The sequence below is a fragment of the Salvia hispanica genome, chromosome 3 (assembly GCF_023119035.1).
Source record: "Salvia hispanica cultivar TCC Black 2014 chromosome 3, UniMelb_Shisp_WGS_1.0, whole genome shotgun sequence".
Classification (NCBI taxonomy): Eukaryota; Viridiplantae; Streptophyta; class Magnoliopsida; order Lamiales; family Lamiaceae; genus Salvia; species Salvia hispanica.
In genome coordinates, this window is record NC_062967.1 from 39,386,127 (window position 1) to 39,395,234 (window position 9,108).

The 9,108-nt window shown below is 37.8% G+C and overlaps 1 long non-coding RNA gene across 1 annotated transcript; it reads right to left on the reverse strand.

Moving 5' to 3' along the window:
• Nucleotides 1-108: 108 nt before the first annotated feature.
• On the reverse strand, nt 109-1,263 carry LOC125211636. Its single transcript, XR_007174548.1, has 3 exons — nt 1,197-1,263; nt 923-985; nt 109-186 (listed from the first exon to the last, which is right to left on the reverse strand). It is a non-coding gene; the product is annotated as an uncharacterized LOC125211636 (long non-coding RNA).
• Between the last annotated feature and the right edge of the window lie 7,845 nt (nt 1,264-9,108).

Sequence of the window (9,108 nt, forward strand, 5' to 3'; positions counted from 1 at the left end):
CTGCCGTTCTCTTTGAGTAGTAGAGGGAAAAAGATTTGGTTTGACGTTCTGACTCTTCAGTTCTTCAGAAGCTCGAAAAGAATCCTGTTGTTTAGCTCCTCCAAAAAGTATTTGTACATGGTGAATTAATTGTATTTCCATCCTTGACACCTGCGACGTCAAACATGCTTTCCATATTTCCCTAGGCTCGAATAAGATCAGGAGAAACAGAAACTTCACATCTTAGTCTTCCCACTCAAACGGCAAACCAAGTTAAGATCCTAAATATGGATGGATTATAAATAAATATGATATAAACAACAAAATGAACATATTACAACTTGTAAATAAGAAGTGATATTCATGTTCTGGCTTCGCCAGATTTCAGGGGTAGGGAAGCAAAAACAATCGAAGGAATTTATAGCACACACGTTTACATGATATTACAGCATAAACTGATTCCTCAGATAAAGCATTTACTGGTTCAAAATATCCAAGGGACTCATTCCCCCTTCACACGTAGATGGACCAGATGGTTTTCTTAGGCAAAACTTATCAAAGGTGGCTAAAACATAGCTAATGTAAAGAAATACATACAGAAATTGGAACTGTTTGGATAAAAGCAAGCAAGATATCTTACTTCTCTTAACCGTGAAAACTGTGTATTCTTTAAACTACATTAGCTAAACCTCACCAGCATTGCAACTTTTGCCTAAGAAATCCAGTCAGGTCTAAATTTTATCATTTGTGAGTAAGGAGAGTACTTGGACATGTAAACCAGCAGAATGCTTGCCACAACATATACATTTTTGAATTTTAGTTCTATAACAAGGAAGATAGCTATAAATGGTTTAAATCTGATGCAAATATGTGTTGCCATAATTCATGAGACGATAAAAAAAACTTGGAAGGCACCTAGCACATAGCAAAGTGGGAAACTTACCAACTGGTGCCGGAAAATCTTAGGACACATAGGTGAGTTTGTTATGAAGGAAAAAGATTCACTCTGTAACAACAAGATACCATATGCTAAGAAGGGCAAGAAATTAGGAAACCACCAAATTATACCTCATTAAAATTCATTTAGAGTCGGTCATTTAGATAGAAACTGAGGCTGCCAAAGCAAATTTCAAATAACTAACAATTTAGATCCTGAAACAAATAAAACATTTATTTCCATGTTCAGTAATTACTAGTTATGTTGAACAAATTCGTACCTTTTCCCTCTTGACCTGATTTTCCATACAAAATAATATAGATTCAAGTCATGCTGCAGCAACAAGAATAAAAGCTGATTCTTTCAAGTATATAACAAATAAGTACATCTAATAAAACCAGAAAATTCCAACAAAGAAGAACTCAATCACAAATGCAGATTCTTGCAATCGAAAAAAGAACAAAAAATTGTTCTTGCGATTGAAAAAAGAATAAAGAACAGACAGAGAGAGATGAACAAGTAGGGTTACAATGATGCAGTTTAAATAGGGAAGAAAAACACATCAAATTAATTGCAGTAAGCCTCTAATTCAAGTGAGGAATCTACAGTTAATAAATTGAGGTCCCTGTAAACAGATATCGACCATCGGCAATTGATTTATTACCTTTTCTATATTATCTTTGACGATTCAAATTTAACGGTATTGAAAGCACTGTGATTTGTTATTCATTATAGATTTATTATTAATAACAATTGTCCACTCTTATTTTCACAATCTTACCTTACTCTTGACCATGAATAGAATTGTTTAAAGGTATTTACGAAAAAAGTTGGTGGATATCTCCGTGTATGAAGTGCCTAATGGTATACATGGTTTAATGATTTGAGTTATTATTGTCAAGTTAGAAGAAATATAGGAATAAAAACATATTATAAAATAATTATTTTTTATATTCGGATCTGCAATAATTGGAGTAGGTACTCGTATCGGGTAAGGCTAATCCAAATGCACTATCGGATCGAGTTCGAGTGAGTTGCATTTGCATTTTTAGTGCGGTACGCGAAATTTTAGGTTGGGTACCGTGGATACTTGATTACTACCTCTAATCTCAACTATGGCGTCGATGATAACAATTTAGACTATGATGATGCTAGCCACCTCATTTTCATTGATGTAACAAACCAATGATTACTTTATATCCACCATCCATTAGTTCCTAAAAGTCTGGACTAGATTTGTACACTAGGAGTGTAAAGACTTAGAACGAGCATTTAACGTTCGCAAACACGTTTTTCGATCATCAAAGGTACGATGTGTTTGTGGTTTGGAAGTGCTTGTCGACATCATATATGTGTATTTGATTGCACAAAATTATTATTGAAGACGAATGTCCAATTACTCCTAATTGATCGACCATGATATTATCGGAATAACGTTAAAAACATACCCACTATATTTTCTTTACTTAAAAAAACAATAGTAGTACTCCCTCCGTCCGGCTAAAATGACACATTTCTTAGCCGGCACGAATTTAGGATTGTTGGTTAAAGTATTTAATTTGAGAGAAAAATGTGGGTATAAGTATTAAAATAGAAAGAAAGAAAGATGAATGTTTTAATTGGAGAGAGAAAAGGTGTGAGAAAAAGTGGTTAGGTGTATCTATACATATATAAAAAGCGAGTTTTGGCCTTAATTTGAATATTTATAAATTTTGGGCATGAATTGAAATATTTACAAGTTTTGAATTATATTTTGAATATTTATGAGACATGGAATCTATTTTAGCACTCGACGGAGTTATAAATTTTGACCGTTTCTTTAATTATTGTTGAATTGTGAAATGAATCAATAAAAATTGTGTTTATACTCCTGCACATTTTAACCGTTTGTTTAATCATTGGTCAATACCTTATATCAACGAGTTTTATGTAGGAAAACTTCATAATCATGTAAGAGCTAATAAATGAGTAAGTAGGTTACAAATATTAAAATAGAATAATGAGATAACAAATTTTCGAGACTACTATACCATAATTCAAAATATAATTCACACATAATTGATGTTCCACATTTGTAACATCTATAATCTTAATTTTATAATTTATGATGTTTTAATATCATGATCTCTCATGTCCTAATTTTATGCTTATAAAAGGCATAGAGTTGTGGATAAATTATACACCAACAAAAGCATCTCCATTCTATATCAAGCTCTAAACATTATTGTACACTTTAGGAACATTGTATTGCTTGATTTTTGGAGCCATCAAGTTCATCGTTGCCTAGCGATTTGAGATGTTATATACGTTAGTAGGAAATTGTTTCATCTTTGGGGATATTACGTCAATACGAGAGAAATAATTGTGATGTAATTTGTCTTGCAAAAATGAGGTTTATCTCAACTATACTTATAGTTCGCTTTATTTGATAACTTTCATTATAATTTACATTTCAATTATTGTTGTTGTTTTTTTTATTGTAATAGTTAGAGTACCGTGTGTATATGATTGAAATTTTATTCCTATATTTCTAACAATTCTTGGAGAGGAAGAATTGTAACAACTTTAACTCGAAACATGCATATTATTTATCTTCATATTTACTCAATATATTATTTTTTGTATATTAATTACTGGCGTTATAATATAAATTCATGTATATGTATATTTGTAATAACCTAGAAAATCAAGTTGATCAAACAATTAGTTTTTCAAACAAAATAAAATATCTGTTACCAAATTTTGGTTTATTAATAATACTATTGTTAAAATTAAATTTTATATGGTTTATCTATAGGCAATCATGTTGAGTAAAATATTATAATTAATAAATATTAGGTACATTTTTGTGTAGTAATCATTTGAATTTTTTTATGGTTATAATTTTGACGTCTTGAATATTATGAGTTATCAATTTATTATTTTGTTAAAAGTGTGATTTACACTTTTTTTGGTAGAGAGATATGAATGATTGCTTTAAACATATTTTTCAAAAGTGTCAACACTTGATCGTTATCCAAATAATTATGTTTGTCTTGATTCCCTTTTAAATTTGTTTAATATTATGTCCTGAGGTGCAAAATGAATTAAGGAGTATATATTTATTGAATTGTTATTATATAATATATTTTTCTATTTCTATATCTTATATAGTTATCTGCATTTTCATTTTAATTAATCAATTAGGTATTTGAAATCTATGCTGAAAAAATATTCTCGTGCATCGCACATGAGGTTAAAACTAGTTAATTAGAGAGAAAGTTTCCAAAAAGGAAATGTGTCATCTTAGTTGAGACCAATAAAAAGAAAGCATGTAATCTTAAGCGGGACGAGAGGAGTACTATATTTGAATGACTCAAATATAAAAATATCTTTGTCCCATCAAACATCCTAAATTTCAATTCATAATTCCAATTGAAATTGCATAAAAAACTAAGTATTTATTTTGTAAAATGACCTTATACATTATCTATTATCGTGGAATTGAAAAAAAATGCAAAGTGGAATGAATGTATATAAATTACATTTAAAAATATTAGATATATAATATACAATGGAATTAAAATGGATTTGTGTCGTACGATAGAATGAATATTAGAGGAAAATAACACGGCTCGTGTTTCTTCAATTTGAAAAAAATTCATATAGAAAAAATTAAAAGTTCGAAATTATAGAAAAAATTCGTACTAAAAAATGGAATGAAATAAATAATGGACGTATAAAAATGACAGTGAAATAAATTTAAGATTGTATGGCCGGCTTTTATGGCCTTATTTTAGATAGCCGAATCAATAGATGTTAAAAGTACATTTCTACATGTATAATGAGTAACTATTTTCTTATTGATTTATAACATACACAAATGCTATATATTTTCTTTGTCCCTAAAAATATATAAATTACTCATGCTCTAAAAAAGAGTCGCTTTTTCTTTTGGTATGTCCACGATAAGAGTCACCCTTTATTTTTACCATAAATGGTAAGTAGGTCTCATTCCACAAACTCACTTCACTCACATTTTATTTAAAATTAATATAAAAAAATGAATCATATTCCACTACTTTTCCAACTCATTTATTCTTTATATTTCTTAAAATACGGTCACAACAAGAGTGATGCGGGATGAAGTATTTTTTAAGTTTAGCAGAGTATATTTTATTTTCCACTAACACTATTTTCACTAGATTATTTTTTTTACTTTAGGGCATCCACAATAGCGGTGGCTGATTCGGTCGCTAGCGGTCGACTGAACTATTCGAACCCGGACCATGGCGAAAATCGGCGTGGGCTACCCGATTTGAGGGTGATGGCCGATCGTGGGCCGCCATTGTGGCGTGCATGGCCGCGCCAATTTGTTTTTTTTAAATTTTTTTTTGAAAACCTATATACGCGATTTTAGTTTCATTTTCTTTTTAACCTTGTTTTAACGAGTTTTCTCTTTTAAATTTACGTACAAGAGCAATATCAAGCGATGGACAACAACAACGAGTCGATCCCCGACGAGCGGCCCCGGCTCCTGGCAGTGGGATCGGATGGGGCGGATGGACGGCGGATGGGCCCGGTTTCGCCCCGCGATTGATGGGGATTATGGTTGGAGCGCCGGGGGGGATGCAGGGGGGGGAACCGGGGGATGTCGTGGGCATGTCGGGCGGGATGCGGGGCGGCGCGGGCACGGCGGGGTGAGGAGGTATGCCCGGATCGGCCCAAACAGATGATGTGGCGGGGAGGGATGCAGCCGGTATGCATCCGGATCGAGGGGCCACCGGGGGGGGGACACGGTCTATCGTCCCTCTCTTGATTTTTGGCGGCCGTCTCACACGTCGACCCGAATGGAGCGGTTCAACTGGCATGACCTTTTGTCATGCATGAGATGGGATCGATCTCGGGAGTCGGACACTCCGTTCCGCGGGACGGCTGCGCCGAAGAAGAAGAGGGCCAGGAAGGCCAAGGTGGTCGGGGAGTCATCGCAGCCCGCTGTTGACGACATCCCACGCGGAGGAAGTGGACGGAGGATGAGTACGCCGGCGTGGCCAAGGCGTGGTTGTCGGTTTGCGACGATCCGGCCCGGGGGCGAACAACCAACGGTCGTCAACATGTGGGGCGAAGATAGGCCCGGGCTGGGAAGAAGCCCCACGGGAAGGACTACGGGGGGGAGGAGTGCCGGAAGGGGGGGAACGGATCGGGGCCGCGGTCGGCCGATTTTCGGGGTTGTCGCCAACGCCCTCCGCCGTGACTAGTGGGCGGGGGTAGGAGGACGCCCCGGGGGATAGCGGGGAAATCGGTTCCCCTGGGGAAGTATAAGGAGTTCACCTCGGGAATGCTATGTGTTGCGAAGGACTCGAGAAGTTCCGAGCGGGGTGCGGCGTTGGTGGCCGAAGAAGGAGGAGGCGAATTATTCGGCGACTACGGCGGCCGGGGTGGGGGATCCCACGACATCCCCGGATGCGAGGAGTTTCGTCCCTCCTCCTCTACTCGTCACCCTCGCCGGTTGCCAAAGCGGGCAACGGGACAGGGGAGATCCCCCCCATCGCCCGAGGTCATCTCGGCACCCCCCACGCGCGTACCTATTCTCCACGTGCAAAACGGAGGAACGGATGTTCGCGGTCTTCAAAAGTGGAAGGCCGCACCGCCCCCGGAGAAGAGGGTTTCTCTACTCGATGCTCGAGAACATGCGGGTGGATTTGGATGCCTCGAGGGCAGGTGGGGGTTCGGGCGGGCTCAGATCGGGTGGCGGCGGCGACGCCGAGGAGTAGAAGTGGCGGGGCTCGTGTGTGGAGCCCTTTTTTAAAAATAAAATCATGTATTTTTTTATCATATACCTTTTTTTAATGAAATGAATGAATTTTCCCATATATGTCTCGAATTTAATTATGTAATTTTAAAATGAAATTTAATTCAGTAAATGTAGGTGGATTTTTAGTAGGTGACCTATTCTTATTTGAGTAAACTGACTTTGCGATGGATTTTTAGTGTTGTTGGGCACGGGGAAAAAGTGGTTGGCTTTTAATGGAGCTTTTCTACAGTGGATTCTTATTAATTATGCTTTAAACATGTGCTCGACTAAAAGTTTGTTTTTTTTTCACCGTACATAGAGAATTTAGTTCTCTAGGTAAATATAATCATCTTCTCTGAATTTACAACAAACAATCAATGATCGGTCAGTATCGACAATTTTAAGGGTGTGTTCACCTTCTTTGATTTCTTTTGTCTAGAATTGAAACTAGATGAGAAATGTGGCTGGGTGGCCCACATAATTAAACCAATAACCCATTGTTCAGTATTCTAGAAATAGCCCAAGTTTTGATATTTTGAAATTTAATTTTGCATTTAATTTTTTCCTTCAATTTTTTTGGCCGATAATACCCTTACTCTGTTTTCTGTCTCTCTCACTCCTCTTTGAAACAAAAAATAGCAAAAAATCAAAAAATTATCCCAATCAAAATAGTCTAACGGCGGAGTGTGCTAGAGCATATTTTTTGTTAATTTGAGATCTATGCAAACTAGTAGTGGAATAAAAAGGAAATTAATGAATGAAAAATTGCCTCATGGAAGTTCTTGGCAGATTTCAACGAGAAGAAGAAACCCCACCCTACCCTTTCAATTCCTGTTTTCCTTTTCCAATCAAACAAACATCTGCAATCTCTAAATTACTAGTAGTTTTGTAAATCGACCCATTAAGTTTTCTTTATCAGAAGCCAACAAGAGCTTTCATCTTCTTCACTCAGTTCCCCAATGTTAGCCACTTTTCCTCACTTGTTTCATGACACATAAGAGGCTGTTCATAGCATTTATTTTACAGAAACTACAAAAATCGATCTCAACATCCATTTGCATTCATCAACCCGCATACCATGTAATTTACATAAACTGTAGCCAAATCGTTGTTTCACAACCGGAGCAAATACGTCCGCGGTCTGACGGTGTGTGGGCAACGACTGGTGCGGCGTGGGCGTGCGAGGAGAGTGCGAGACGGTGGCGACCTTCGTTTGTTTCTTTGAATTTGGTAGCATTAATTTGAGAGAGGAATTGAGATCAGGAGGTGATAGATCTTAGCTCGAGACTTCCCGATTTTGATCGATATCACGTAAATCCAACGATAATAATAAGCAATCACACAAATTGATGGATAATAAACAACAAAAAGGGAGCTATATTAATGAAAAATTCCGATAACAAGCAACAACGATCAACCAAATGATAACAAACAGAGGAAATCTAAGAACAGAGATATGAAAATGGGATAGATGCGATGGATCCACGACCCAATGCTCACGAGCAATCACACTCTCAACATGCCGATAAAGGTGGTGGCCTCTTCTATAAATACCCTTCACTCCTCATGCGTTTTGCATTTCTCCACGTCACCCTCCACCTAAGCAAGCTGATTGAGATAACACCATGTGCCTTCATGTGCCTTATTACTCCATCTCATCTTTATTGCTTACGTAAGATAATACGCTCCCTCACCCACGCAAAGGGCGCGCTCGTTGCATTCATGATAAATTCATGCATGCAACAATGCCGTCCCCTTAAGGTTCCTTGTCCTCAAGGAACCATGGGAAACCCCGTTTATCACATCCGAATTCCCACGAAGCATCAGCCGGGGACCTACCTTCCCAATGTATGAGCCATTTCGTCACATCTTGATTATGGCGTTTAACCATCTTCCTATCGAGAAAGCTAGGGAACATCGTCCTTAATGTGGATATAGGTGGGAGGTCTGGAACTGGATCAGTTGGGGCCGCGCGGGCAGTAAAGAGACATGAAACACATTGTGGATGGAGGCCGAAGGTGGTAAATTTAATTTGTATGCCACTAACCCAATGCGGTCGATCACCTGGTAGGGCCCGAAGAATTTTGGTTCGAACTTCCTGGTGTTGACCTCAATAGATCCCGTAAGCTTGTAGTTTCAACCATACCCAATCACCAATATCATACTCCCTTTTCACTCTAGCCTTTGTCTGCCTGTTTCCTTATTCGGTCAGCCGCCCTCTGCAAGTTCTGTTTCAATATAGCAATCATCTCCTCTCTGTCACGAAGAGTAATGTCCACAGCTTCTACATTAGATTCACCAGGTAAATAAGGGACATGTAAGGGAGGAGTGAACCCATAGAGAGCCTCAAAAGGGGGCATTTTAATACTTGGAATGATAGGATGTGTATACCAATACTCTGCAAGCCCCAACCATTGAC